Source organism: Oncorhynchus masou, chromosome 11 (genome assembly GCF_036934945.1).
Source record: "Oncorhynchus masou masou isolate Uvic2021 chromosome 11, UVic_Omas_1.1, whole genome shotgun sequence".
Classification (NCBI taxonomy): domain Eukaryota; kingdom Metazoa; phylum Chordata; class Actinopteri; order Salmoniformes; family Salmonidae; genus Oncorhynchus; species Oncorhynchus masou.
In genome coordinates, this window is record NC_088222.1 from 35065407 (window position 1) to 35077229 (window position 11823).

Consider the following 11823-nt stretch of genomic DNA (forward strand, 5'->3'; position numbering starts at 1 on the left):
GACTTACAGAGGCGCAGACTAGAATTACAAAGAATCCAACCCTCTGAACCATTTTCTGCACTTGCACTGCAAGTCCTGCAAAGAATAATGGCAAATATTTAACAGATCATTCTCATTTGCATGACAACATAGAAATGTATTGTATGCATTTTTAATGATTAAAATATGATTTTCAGATTAGCAGATTCAATTTTGTTCAGCAGTTTACATCAAAAGCTACACAGGGTCTTCAGAAAGTATTCACACCCCTTGACTTATTCCACATTTTGTTGTGTTATAAAGTGGGATTCAAATTCATTTAATTGTCATTTTTTTGTCAACGATCTACACAAAATACACTGTAATATGAAAGTGGAAGAAAAATTCTAACATTTGTAAAAAAATAAATGAAAAATAAAACACTAATATATGTTTGATTAGATAAATATTTAACCCCCGAGTCAATACATGTTAGGGTCACCTTTGGCAGCGATTACAGCTGTGAGTCTTGGAGAGTGGTATTCAGTAATGTGTTGTATTTGATTTGCCCCAAACATAATACTTTGTATTCAGGACAAAAAATGAATTGCTTTGCCACGTTTTTTGCTGCATTTCTTTAGTGCCTTGATGCAAAGCATGTTTTGGAAAAAAATGTATTCTGTACAGGCAACCTTCTTTCACGCTTTCAACTAAGTTAGTTTTGTGGAGTAACTACAATGTTGATCCATCCATCCTATCACAGCCATTAAACTAACTGTACTAAAGTGGAACTGACAATCATTAAAAACATACAATCATAACATCAGTAAAAAATACGAAATTCCCAGTTTATGCTGAAAAACCAACTTTATAAGAAGTTTTCAAAATAGGTTCTATCTGACTCAACCTTCCATGACGAACAATAAGGCATCGTTGGCAGAATAGATGGATGCAGTTCAATGCATGATTTATATAATTCACCAATACATTTCTTGGCTGTCTCTATTCGAGATGCACTTTTTCAGTTACAATAACAAAAATGGCAAAAATGTAACGAATGTAACTAAGGCTGGGAATGTCAATACAATCAAACGAGCAAGAGCAATGATCACAAGACAGTCATAAGAATGAGGAGAGAATTGTGGACTACAGGAAAAGAAGGACCGAGCACACCCCCATTCTCATTGACTGGGCTGTAGTGGAGCAGGTTGAGAGCTTCAATTTCCTTGGTGTCCACATCACCAACAAACTAACATGGTCCAAGCACAACAAGACAGTCGTGAAGAGGGCATGACAAAACCTATTCCCCATGGGCATGGGTCCTCAGATCCTCAAAAGGTTCTACAGCTGCACCATCGAGAGCATCCTGACTGGTTGCATCACTGCCTGGTATGGCAACTGCTCAGCCTCCGACCACAAGGCACTACAGAGTGTAGTGTGTACGGCCCAGTACATCACTGGGGGTAAGCTTCCTGCCACCCAGGACTTCTATACCATGCAGTGTCAGAGGAAGGCCGTAAAAATGGTCAAAGACTCCAGCCACCCCAGTCATAGACTGTTCTCTCTGCTACCTCAAGTCAAACAGTACCCGGAGCGCCAAGTCTAGGTCCAAAAGGCTTCTAAACAGCTTCTACCCAAAAGCCATAAGACCACTGAATATCTAATCAAATGGCTACCCAGACTATTTGCATTGCCCCCCCTTTGCACTTCTACTGTCTGTTATTATCTATGCATAAGTCACTTTAATAACTCTACCCACATTGTCACGCCTTGGTCTTAGTATTGTGTGTTTTAGTTTATTAGTTAGTCAGACCAGGGTGTGACATGGGGTTATTATGTATTGTATTTTCGTTTTGGGGTTTGTAGTGTTTGGGATTCTAGTTGATTAGGGGTGTGTGTGTGGTTAATTAGGTTGGCTGCCTGAGGCGGTTCTCAATCAGAGTCAGGTGCTTCTCGTTGTCGCTGATTGGGATCCGTATTTAGGTAGCCTGATTTCGCTTTGCATTTCGTGGGTGATTGTCCCTGTCTCTGTGTAGGTTGCACCAGTCAGGCTGTATTAGGTTTCGTTCTGTTTGTTGTTTTTTTTGTATTTATTTAGTTATTCGTGTTAGTTCGTTCGTTTTGTCTTCTTTAAATAAACATGAGTAACTTACACGCTGCATTTCGGTCCGACTCTCCTTCAACAACAAAAGAACGCCGTTACACACATGTATATATTACCTCAATTACCTCATCTAACCAGTGCCCCCGCACATTGTACCGGTACCCCTGTATATAGGCTCTCTACTGCAATTTTACTGTCATTCTTTAATTATTTGTTTCTTAATTATTTTTTTTGTGGTATTTTTCTTAAAACTGCATTGTTGATTTAAGGCTTGTAAGTAAGCATTTCACTGTATTCGGCGCATGTGACAAATAACATTTGATTTGATTTGAATTTATGAGCGCAACACCCGCTGGATATGGCCAGTGTCAGTAAACATAGGCAGAAAAAGTAATAGCCAGGAACACTCTAAAGTTAAATGGTCATAGTAAGGTGTTCTTAGCCAGTTAGCCTGGGTGCTTGGTTGGGACAAGTATACATTAGCAGGCAAGCAGCAGAAGGATGAGTATGCTACACTTGTTTATCAGTGCAATTTAGTGGAGAAAGTTTGAGAGGGTTAATCTAATGTTCCTTCGTTAGATATTATCTCATCTTGCCTGGCAAGCATTTGTTGTTGATCTTGCTGTTGTTGATGTGCATAACTGAGGGAGAGAGAGACTACCCTTTCATGGTTGTTTGATCAATAGGACTGTAAAGTTCCCAAATGTAAGAGGACTCCTGTGGTTTTTAAATATTTTCAGAAATCCATTCAGGTGTATTTTGTGGCTTTTGGCGAATGCGTTCTAATGATCTATAGTCGCGCAATGGCAACTGTCTGTAAACCCACAGTCCAGTTCAAAATGAATAAGGCCTACTGTAGCGCAGATTGGCTATAGCACACCGGTCTATGTAGACTCCAGTCTTGGACGAGACAGATGCTTTTATTAGGTTTTATTTACTGCAGTGTCTATTAATTGTCCAAAAGCTCAGCCGGTTTCCCACTCTATATTGCTATATAATTTTCACAAATGCCTTAGTATACGCAATTCCCAAACATTCTACAAAAAATGACCATATCCAAGTGCTCTCTTGTCAGAAAATGTTTAAGTGTCATATTCTTCCTGGGGGGGTATAGGAACTGATTTTGTATATGATTTCATGTTGCTAAAATGCTGTCAGCTCCACTTTAAAAATCACCATTTACCTCATGGTGAAATCCCTGAGCAGTTTCCTTCCTCTCCGGCAACTGAGTAAGGAAGGAAGCCTGTATCTTTGTAGTGACTGAGTGTATTGATACACCATTCAAAGTGTAATGAATAACTTCACTATGCTCAAAGGGATATTCAATGTTTTTTTTACCCATCTGCCAATAGGTGCACTTCTTTGCGAGGCACTGGAAAACCTCCCTGGTCTTTGTGGTTGAATCGGTGTTTAAAATTCACTACTCAACTGAGGGATCTTACAGATAATTGTATGTGTGGGGTACAGAGATGAGGTAGTCATTCAAAAATCATGTATATTATTGCACAGAGTGAGTCCATGCAACTTAATGTGTTAAGCAAGTGTTTACTCCTGAACTTATTTAGGCCATAACAAAGCAGTTGAATACTTATTGACTCAAGACATTTCGGCTTTTCATTTTTTATTAATTTGCAAAAAGGTCAAAAATAATTTTTCCATTTTGACATTATGGGGTATTGTGTGTAGGCCAGGGACACAAAAACTAAATGTAATACATTTGTAATTCTGGCTGTAACACAACAAAAGGCACCGTATATGCTATCAATAACTGTTTCACTAATCTCTGGTGATTAAAGGTAGAAGGATTATCTCCTGCACATTTTAAATATATCACAGATGAAAACATGGTAGTAATATTTACTAAGAATACTACCAAAACATTTCTTATTCTATAATTTCTCTGAACTTCATTATGTAATAGGTTTCCAAATTGTTGGACAAAGTCTTAAATCAATCTTAGACGATACTTGCACTATCAACACAAATGAAATTGATCCAATAAAAACTATTCAATTATTGTCTTGAAGGAATTGCATTTGTTTAAAATGGCTTTGTTTATATCTTATCGTCTCTAAGGAAATATCCTTCGGCATGGTTTTGTAAGTCATTTGTGAGTTCTGATGCATTTCTATCTTTCAAATAATACATACATTATATTAAAATGGGTTCGGTGGGGATTTGAGACATTAACAAATGTGAGATTATGGGAAATATCAGAAGATTTACACACTAAAGAGAATATATTTACTGTGGGATTAGGACAAACCGGTCTTTTTACCATATCTTCTCATTAATATGTTGTGTTATGTACCATAAATATAAAGAAAGAAGGAAGCTGGCATTTCGTCTGTACAAATACATCAGAGAACAGATAATATAAACCACATTTTTCGTTAATCAATTAAATTCCTAATAAATAAAGCTTTTTTGTCAATGAAGTTAATGTACAATTAACATATTGAATTGTGGTAAAAACTTAACATATTTATTTTTCATTTAAGACGATACTGTGACACACTTCACAGACTTTTCCAAGTTATCTACTATCCCACTATTATCTAAATATATTCTATTTCCTGTATATATAAATATTTCTGTTAACCAAAAAGCTTTTGTAAGCCCTGCAAAAATGCTGCACACCGTCAATTGTCCTGTCAGTTGTCTAATTGGAACAATCACCCTCTGCAAACTCCTCCAAACACCTTTTCTACTGGGACATTATATATATTTACATCCCCTAACTGTTTCTTACCTCTGGTGACAGTTTTTAATCTATTACCATCAATGTCAGAAGACGACCAGACTAATTTCAAGGACTCACATATTCTTACTAATTCTGCTGCTTTTCCCCCATCTTTTCTGACAACTCAACAAAGGGCTCTTTTGAAAGCAATGACATGTATTTTCCTCATTATACCTATGTTGGGAAGGGGAGGGTTAAGCTCTTGTTGATGTAGTTTAAAACATTTCTGGGAACTGTGAAGGAAGGATGAGGGAATTATCCTGGATTGATTACGATATGGTCATACTTCTGATGACTTTATTAGAATGACACTAGAGATAACAGCACAAGTTGTATGCATGTAACTTTATTTCTTCGTTTGAGTTAAATTATTGTTTAGTTGTTTTCTTTTACAGATATTTAACTATGCTAATGCCGTAAGGTTGGTATATCAATTGAAGGGGAATGAAAAATGAAATGACAGTGTTTTAAACTAAAAACACACTGTGGGTAATTTGTCATGTTGAGGGTACTGTCTCATTTATATGTATAGAGTATTACTGCTAAAAGTACATACAAACTTCTATTAATTGGACTCTAAAAATCTATTCTGTAGATATTGATTGTCCCAAGGCTGAAACATTTAATTTGTATGATATTAATTGATAAAAATATGGGTGTTATTTACTGCATTTTTAATACTTCATCCCTTTTAAAACTCAACACATTTTTCCTTTGATATAAAATGTAAAATACATTTGAATTATGAGTTATACATTCAGTCTAATTGAAGGAATATTTGGGAACATGTTTTACTTCTCTAAACAATGTGTTATGTAGCAGAAATGATAGCTTCAACCAGAAAACCATACAGTTATTAGAATGGGGTTTCCTATTTGACTGGTATGATCTGTACATGAGGTGGTATTGCATGTACAAATATCAAACTAAAACAAAATGTTTTGTTTTTATTAGGAGGAATGACTTGAATCATTCACTACCTTTTAGTACGAGGTCATCTCTCAGGCTAAATCTGATATGAGGCATAAACCTTACCGTCAACTCTTAATTGATCCAGAACTCAAACTGCCATCTTTCAGATGACTGTAATTACCATATTACTACTGGTTAATGTTTTTTTATTTCATCAGTTTAATTGCAATATATTTTACTTATATTAAACTGCCCTAAAATCAGATAGGACGTGCCACCCTGAATGAACAATATATCCTCATCCAAATCATCAAGTATTACAAGAAATTGATTAAACATCAATGCATGATGAAAATGTCTTATTCACAATAGCTAAACAATAACACAACCTAAATGTACGGGTAAAATGTTTCACACATACCAGTAAATTTAAACTTGAGAGGTTGAACTTGACTGGGGGAGGGTTGTAAGATATGAGCATGCCAAATATGGTCAACAAAGCAGTAGAGTAATCGCGGCATTTTTTCAAGAGCAGGAGCCGGCCCACAGGGAATAAAAGAAGGAGGGGCCAACTGACATCCACTCTGATTGGCTCACATTTTGAAATTCGCCCTAAGATTTCATACAATCACAAGGGCTTTTCACAAGGATAAACCTGCTTCTCTAATTCTAGTCTTCTGTTCCAGATTCTTTATTCCTTATTTTATTTTTATTATTTTTTCTTGGGAGACAGAGCAGGATGTCTGGGGGGTAGGAATGTGTATGTGGCAGCAGGTAGCATTGGGCCAGAAACCGAAAGGTCACTGGTTCGAATCTCCATGCCGACTAGGGGAAAAATCTGTCTGTGCCCTTGAGCAAGGCACTTAACCCCAACTGCTCCTGTATGTCGCCCTGGATAAGAGTGTCTGCTAAAGGACTCAAATGTAAATGTTTACAGCTGAACCACTCTGGGCCGTCTGTTGACCCCAAACACCTGACAACTGTAGAATAGAGGAGTTATGTTTCAATAACTATTAACTGTTAGGAAAACAAGCACTGTTTAGTCAAATGGGTCACATTTATTAGATGACATTGCATTGGTATTGTTTACCAAGTCAGTAGAATTCTGGATTTCCCCTCACTTGACTGGTATGAATGAGTGAAAGGAAAATGGCTACCTCTCTTACCGAATGAAGTGAAGGTCCCAGTGGGCAGGGATATCGTGTGTATACACGTGACATTGCGATTTGCTCGAGGGACTCCCAGTATGTGTACCTTCTGGACCACAAAATTGTCTATTGTACATGACCAGTGTTCAGAAATCCAGACACCTCACAACGTGTATTGTATGCAGCTCATGGAAAATCACCATCTTGGCCAGGCTTCCACCCACGGCTGCCTCCCTCCCGCCTCTCCCATCCCCATCACCGCACAACATGCTGTCCCCCAGGGCAGGGCTTACCAGCAATTCCATTTTGGAGATCTTGTCAAGGGTGCAGGGTCATTAAAACCATGGGAGCTCCAGCCTTTTGTTGTCCATCTCTTTACTCAGCACTCTGTACCACTACGCCCCAACATAAAGATAATGCCCACAGTGTGAAGTAAAAATCGCATGTTTCATCTGCCGTTTATATGTTAAGGCTATTATAGTTAGTGGCCCCATTAACTGCTATGGAGTTTCCTTCTTATTTTACTCTTTAAATGTATCCAAAAATACAATACTCATCTTTAGTGTCAAAAGGTACAGTAGCTGGTCTCCCAAGGTAGGGTGACTGTCAGAGACTTCTTAGTAATGAAATGATGTCAAACACGATGATTACATGGAATCTAGGTTCTAAGAATTTTAATGACATTAAACTATCAGAGCACATTCTATATTATTTACTGTTACGGAAAATGCCCACACAAAGGGGACCAATGAGCGCTATGTTTAACACAATAGTTTGAATACCAATGGTTACTGTTGCCAGAGAGATGACGAGAGATTGACGCAAATAGGCATCCCAGTGGGAAAAAAGGAAAAGAGTTCACTGTTTCCCTCCACACATGTAATGATATAGCAAAACCCCTATTCTAAATTACGGGACTCTGTTTATATAAACAAACCAGCCCACTCCATGTTTATGATAACAACTTGCCCTGATATCAATTTATACAATATATGCATGACTCATTGTACTGATGTAAATACGTACTCCAGAATACAAAATGTGTTCCTTATGATGACCTCAAAGGTTTGAAAACATGTGGGTGTAGACGTGATGAGGCTAAGGCAGCGTTTCCCAAACATGCTCCTGGGGAGCCAAGGGGAACACGTTTGGTTTTTTGCCCTAGCACGACACAGCTGATTCAAATAATCAACTAATCATCAAGCTTGAATCAGGTGTGTAGTGCTAGGGAAAAAACCAAAACGTGCTCCCCTTGGGGTCCCCGGGACTGAGTTTGGGAAAGGCTGGGGTAAGGAGTAGGCAGACGACAATGCAATCTGCATCTGGAAAGTGTCAGTTAAGAAAAACTCGATGCATAGCCTATACACAAGTCAACACCCACACACACTTTCTCTCTCTCTCTTTCTTTCGCTCTCTTTTTTTCTGAATGAACCTCTTTCACACAGAGAGAGAACGACACACATCTCCAGAGCGGAGCGAGGCGAGCCCCGACAGAGAGATGGCTAAAGTTCATCTTATTAACTGCTCACAAGCCTGTTCCCTCTCTTTCTTTCAAACAAACACACACACTCACGCACGCAGCAGAGTGATTAAGGCTCCTGACGCAACCCAACCCAATCCCAGTCCCTACAAAATTCAAATCTATCAACAAAAAAAAAAAACGGCCCAAGTCCACGTTGACAAATTCTTTAACAAGCTGTGGTTGAAGGGAAGCTGGTTTTACTCTGACTCACCCCCTCCTTTCAAACAGTTTACTGGAAATAAAGGGTGAGGAGGAGGGAGGGGGCACTTTCAGAGAAGTCACGTGATGTGTCTGGACAAACCACAGCACAGGGAGCCTTTGAGTGGAGTGTAGTAGGCCAAGGAGAGGGGGGGGGGCACAAGCCCAGCCCAGCGCAGATGGCTCTTATTCACAGGAGATACGATCCTGGGAGTTGGCAATCAAGAATTCACAGCGCTGGTAAACCCCTTCCATGCCGGCCAAACACTTAACAACACAAAACACTTCAGGGAAACCACTGAATCACCAGGCTACCTTTAATTATAGAATGAAAATACATATTAAAAAAAACTTTGGGGATGAGGATTCCAGGATTAGTTTTTAGAAACATAAGTATCATCCAAATGTTCCATTTTTGTATGATTTATTTTTTTGATGAATGCTGACATCAACGTCTGGACATGCTTAGTAAAGTCATGACTTCATAATTCTTGAATAGCCATCTTGAAGGGGGAAAACCGCGTTCTTTTGCCGTCACTCAAGTGAGCTTGCTTGTGGCAGGAAGTTGGCATGTGCACGTTCTGAGAAATGCCACTGGGTTTAAGTCAAGCTCCTGGCACAATGACACCCCTATGACCTCAGAGTAAGAGAGCAGAGAATCAGCATCTCCAACCTGTTGTGGAGCCCAAAGATACGTCACACTCATAAATCATCACTGTTTAACCATTTACTCTCCACAAACATACAAACTTAACACATCTGATCACACACTTTCTCTCCCATGTTGCCATTCAATCACCTTTTGATTTTTTTATAATCGCTATTCTAACCTTGGTTAAAATAATGATGCAATATAAATCCACCAAAGCGAGATGTCGATAATCACCGTGATGTCTTCTCTATAAAATGTATAGCATAATGAGCATGTGATGCAATAAGCGTCGTCTCTCGCTCTCGGCCAGTGAAAGAATGCAGCCCCCCCCCGTTGTAGGTGATAGATGGAGAGGAACGATACGAAAGAAAGGCTTCCGACTCCTGCAGCTCCTCCGTGATGTAAGGAACCTGCTGCCTGATGCGGTCCCCCAACACACACCAAGTGAAAGATATCAGAAGAAAGAGACAGAAACAGAGAGGGAGAGAGAGAAAGGGAGGGATATCAACGGAAATAGAGAATGTGTGACGGAGACAAAGTGAGAGAGGGAGAGAGAGTGGTAGAGCCTCAGAACACTAATTCAGACCCAGCAGCCCTGAGGCAGCAGCCCTGAGGCAGCAGCTCTGTGGTTGGTGACATGTGTTTAACCCTTCTCTCAGAGGATGCGAAACAAACAACCAACAAGCTTTCCCTGATACCTCGGACACGTCAACCCTACGGCGGAGAAAATTCAGAAACGACAAGAGCAAATCAAAGCGACGAAGATGAATGCATCAACGGACGAATGGCGGCTCTCCACGATGGGATGTCACACATTCCCTCTCTTTTCCTCTCCTGTCCCGCTCCTTCTCTCTTCCACTTCGTTGGTTCGTTCTGGTGGAGATCCGAGCGGGACTTATCAGTGTTGGATGATTTCAGACTCCAGACTCACACGTGGTCTGAGGGCCAAGGGAGGCTGCAGCAAGTGCCAAACTCTGCAGATGCCCATGGTATTAGTAATAAACTAAACATGACAGTATGTACACCCATCATCACTCCTGTGCCAGGGAGCACTCACCCACTATCAGTTCCACCAGTGTTTGTCACACCCTGCTGATCCACCGGATTAAAACACATCGAATCCACGTCAATGAACGTATTGGCACACAGTAATCAATGTACAGTTTTGCCAGCCCGGGCCCTGAGTGTGAGCCTATAGAAATCTATTGAGACCAAATAAAGACTCATTAGGTTCGGTCAATACCAGCACGGAAAGGAGAACAGGCTTCTCCAAACCGTTTGCCTTACGACAATAACTGCCTAAAGACCTCAAACTCAAATCTGGACCAGTAAGCCAGTTCCACTGCATTCTTTCATTGTTCCCCTCTAATCAGAGACTGATTTAGACCTGGGACACCAAGTGTGTGCAATTGATTATCAGGTAGAACAGAAAATAAACAGGCTCCGGACCTAGTAGGGTAAGAGTTGGCCTAAAGGCTGGTTTATACTTTGTCTATCGACATGTCTGTAGACAATTAGAAAGTGACAAGTGTCACTGGTCAAAACAACATTTCAATTATACTCCAGTGGAATGTCTGTAGACCGCCTCTACGAATGTCGGTTTCCTTGTCGCAGACAGATGAAAAAAGTTCAACTTTGACCCTGTCGCTGCATCAGTTGTCATGATTACCTGACTGAGCCATCAACAAGACAGTGCCAAAGTTCTAAAATGATCCAGTAGAATGCCCTACTTTTATTTCATCACAACCGTAAGCTATTTTCTGTAATTAGCACGCCATTAACTTGTAAATAATTATCTTGCTGTGAGCTTATTTTCTGTAATAATGAATATAAATGTGCTAAAGTTAAGACGTTGTCAGCTATGATATGGTCATTATTTGAACTGGCTATACAGCTAATGTTAGCTAGCTAGCTAAACTCATTTTTAAACGGATGGGTTTATTGGGGTTGAAATACACCAGTTACGCAATTTTGGACCACCAGTCTGCTGATGTCGTGCAGCCTGTCATTTTTGTGTTTATACTTTTTCATAGCGATAGCAATAGAATGTTTGTGATGTCACTGCGACAACTATCTACAGATATGTTGTTAGACAAAGTATAAACCAGCCTTGTCTGTTTGATCTGTATTGTGTTGGACAGCAGATGCACTCAGAGAAGACAGGTTAAGATTAGGGAGGCACAAAGCAATTGACACCAGTCTCAATGTCAACAGTGAAGAGGTGACTCTGGGATACTGGCCTTCTAGGTCATCTTTTCTTTTCATTGGCCAGTCTGAGATATGGCAGATATCGCCTCTTCACTGTTGGCATTGAGACTGGTGTTTTGCGTGTACTATTAATGAAGCTGCCGGTTGAGGACTTGTGAGGGGTCTGTTTCTCAAACTAGAACCTAATGTACTTGCACTCTTGCTCAGTTGTGCACCGGGGCCTCCCACTCCTCTTTCTATTCTGGTTAGAGACAGTTTGCACTGTTCTGTGAAGGGAGTAGTACAGTGTTGTACAAGATCTTCAGTTTCTTGGCAATTTCTCGCGTGGAATGGCCTTCATTTTTCAGAACAAAAATAGACTGACGAGTTTCAGAAGAA

General features: G+C 39.9%; 1 protein-coding gene across 4 annotated transcripts in view; it reads right to left on the reverse strand.

Annotated features, from left to right (window-relative positions):
* Nucleotides 1-11823, reverse strand: part of LOC135548588 (vacuole membrane protein 1-like) — an 80393-nt gene that overhangs the window by 19666 nt on the left and 48904 nt on the right. For 3 of the 4 annotated variants that reach the window (XR_010456849.1, XR_010456850.1, XM_064978340.1), the window contains one exon: nucleotides 8-75. The gene's annotated coding sequence lies outside the window, so the exon portion shown is untranslated. Of the gene's footprint in view, nucleotides 1-7; nucleotides 76-9415; nucleotides 10062-11823 lie in introns of those variants that run through there. The other variant, XR_010456851.1, reaches the window with a different exon arrangement.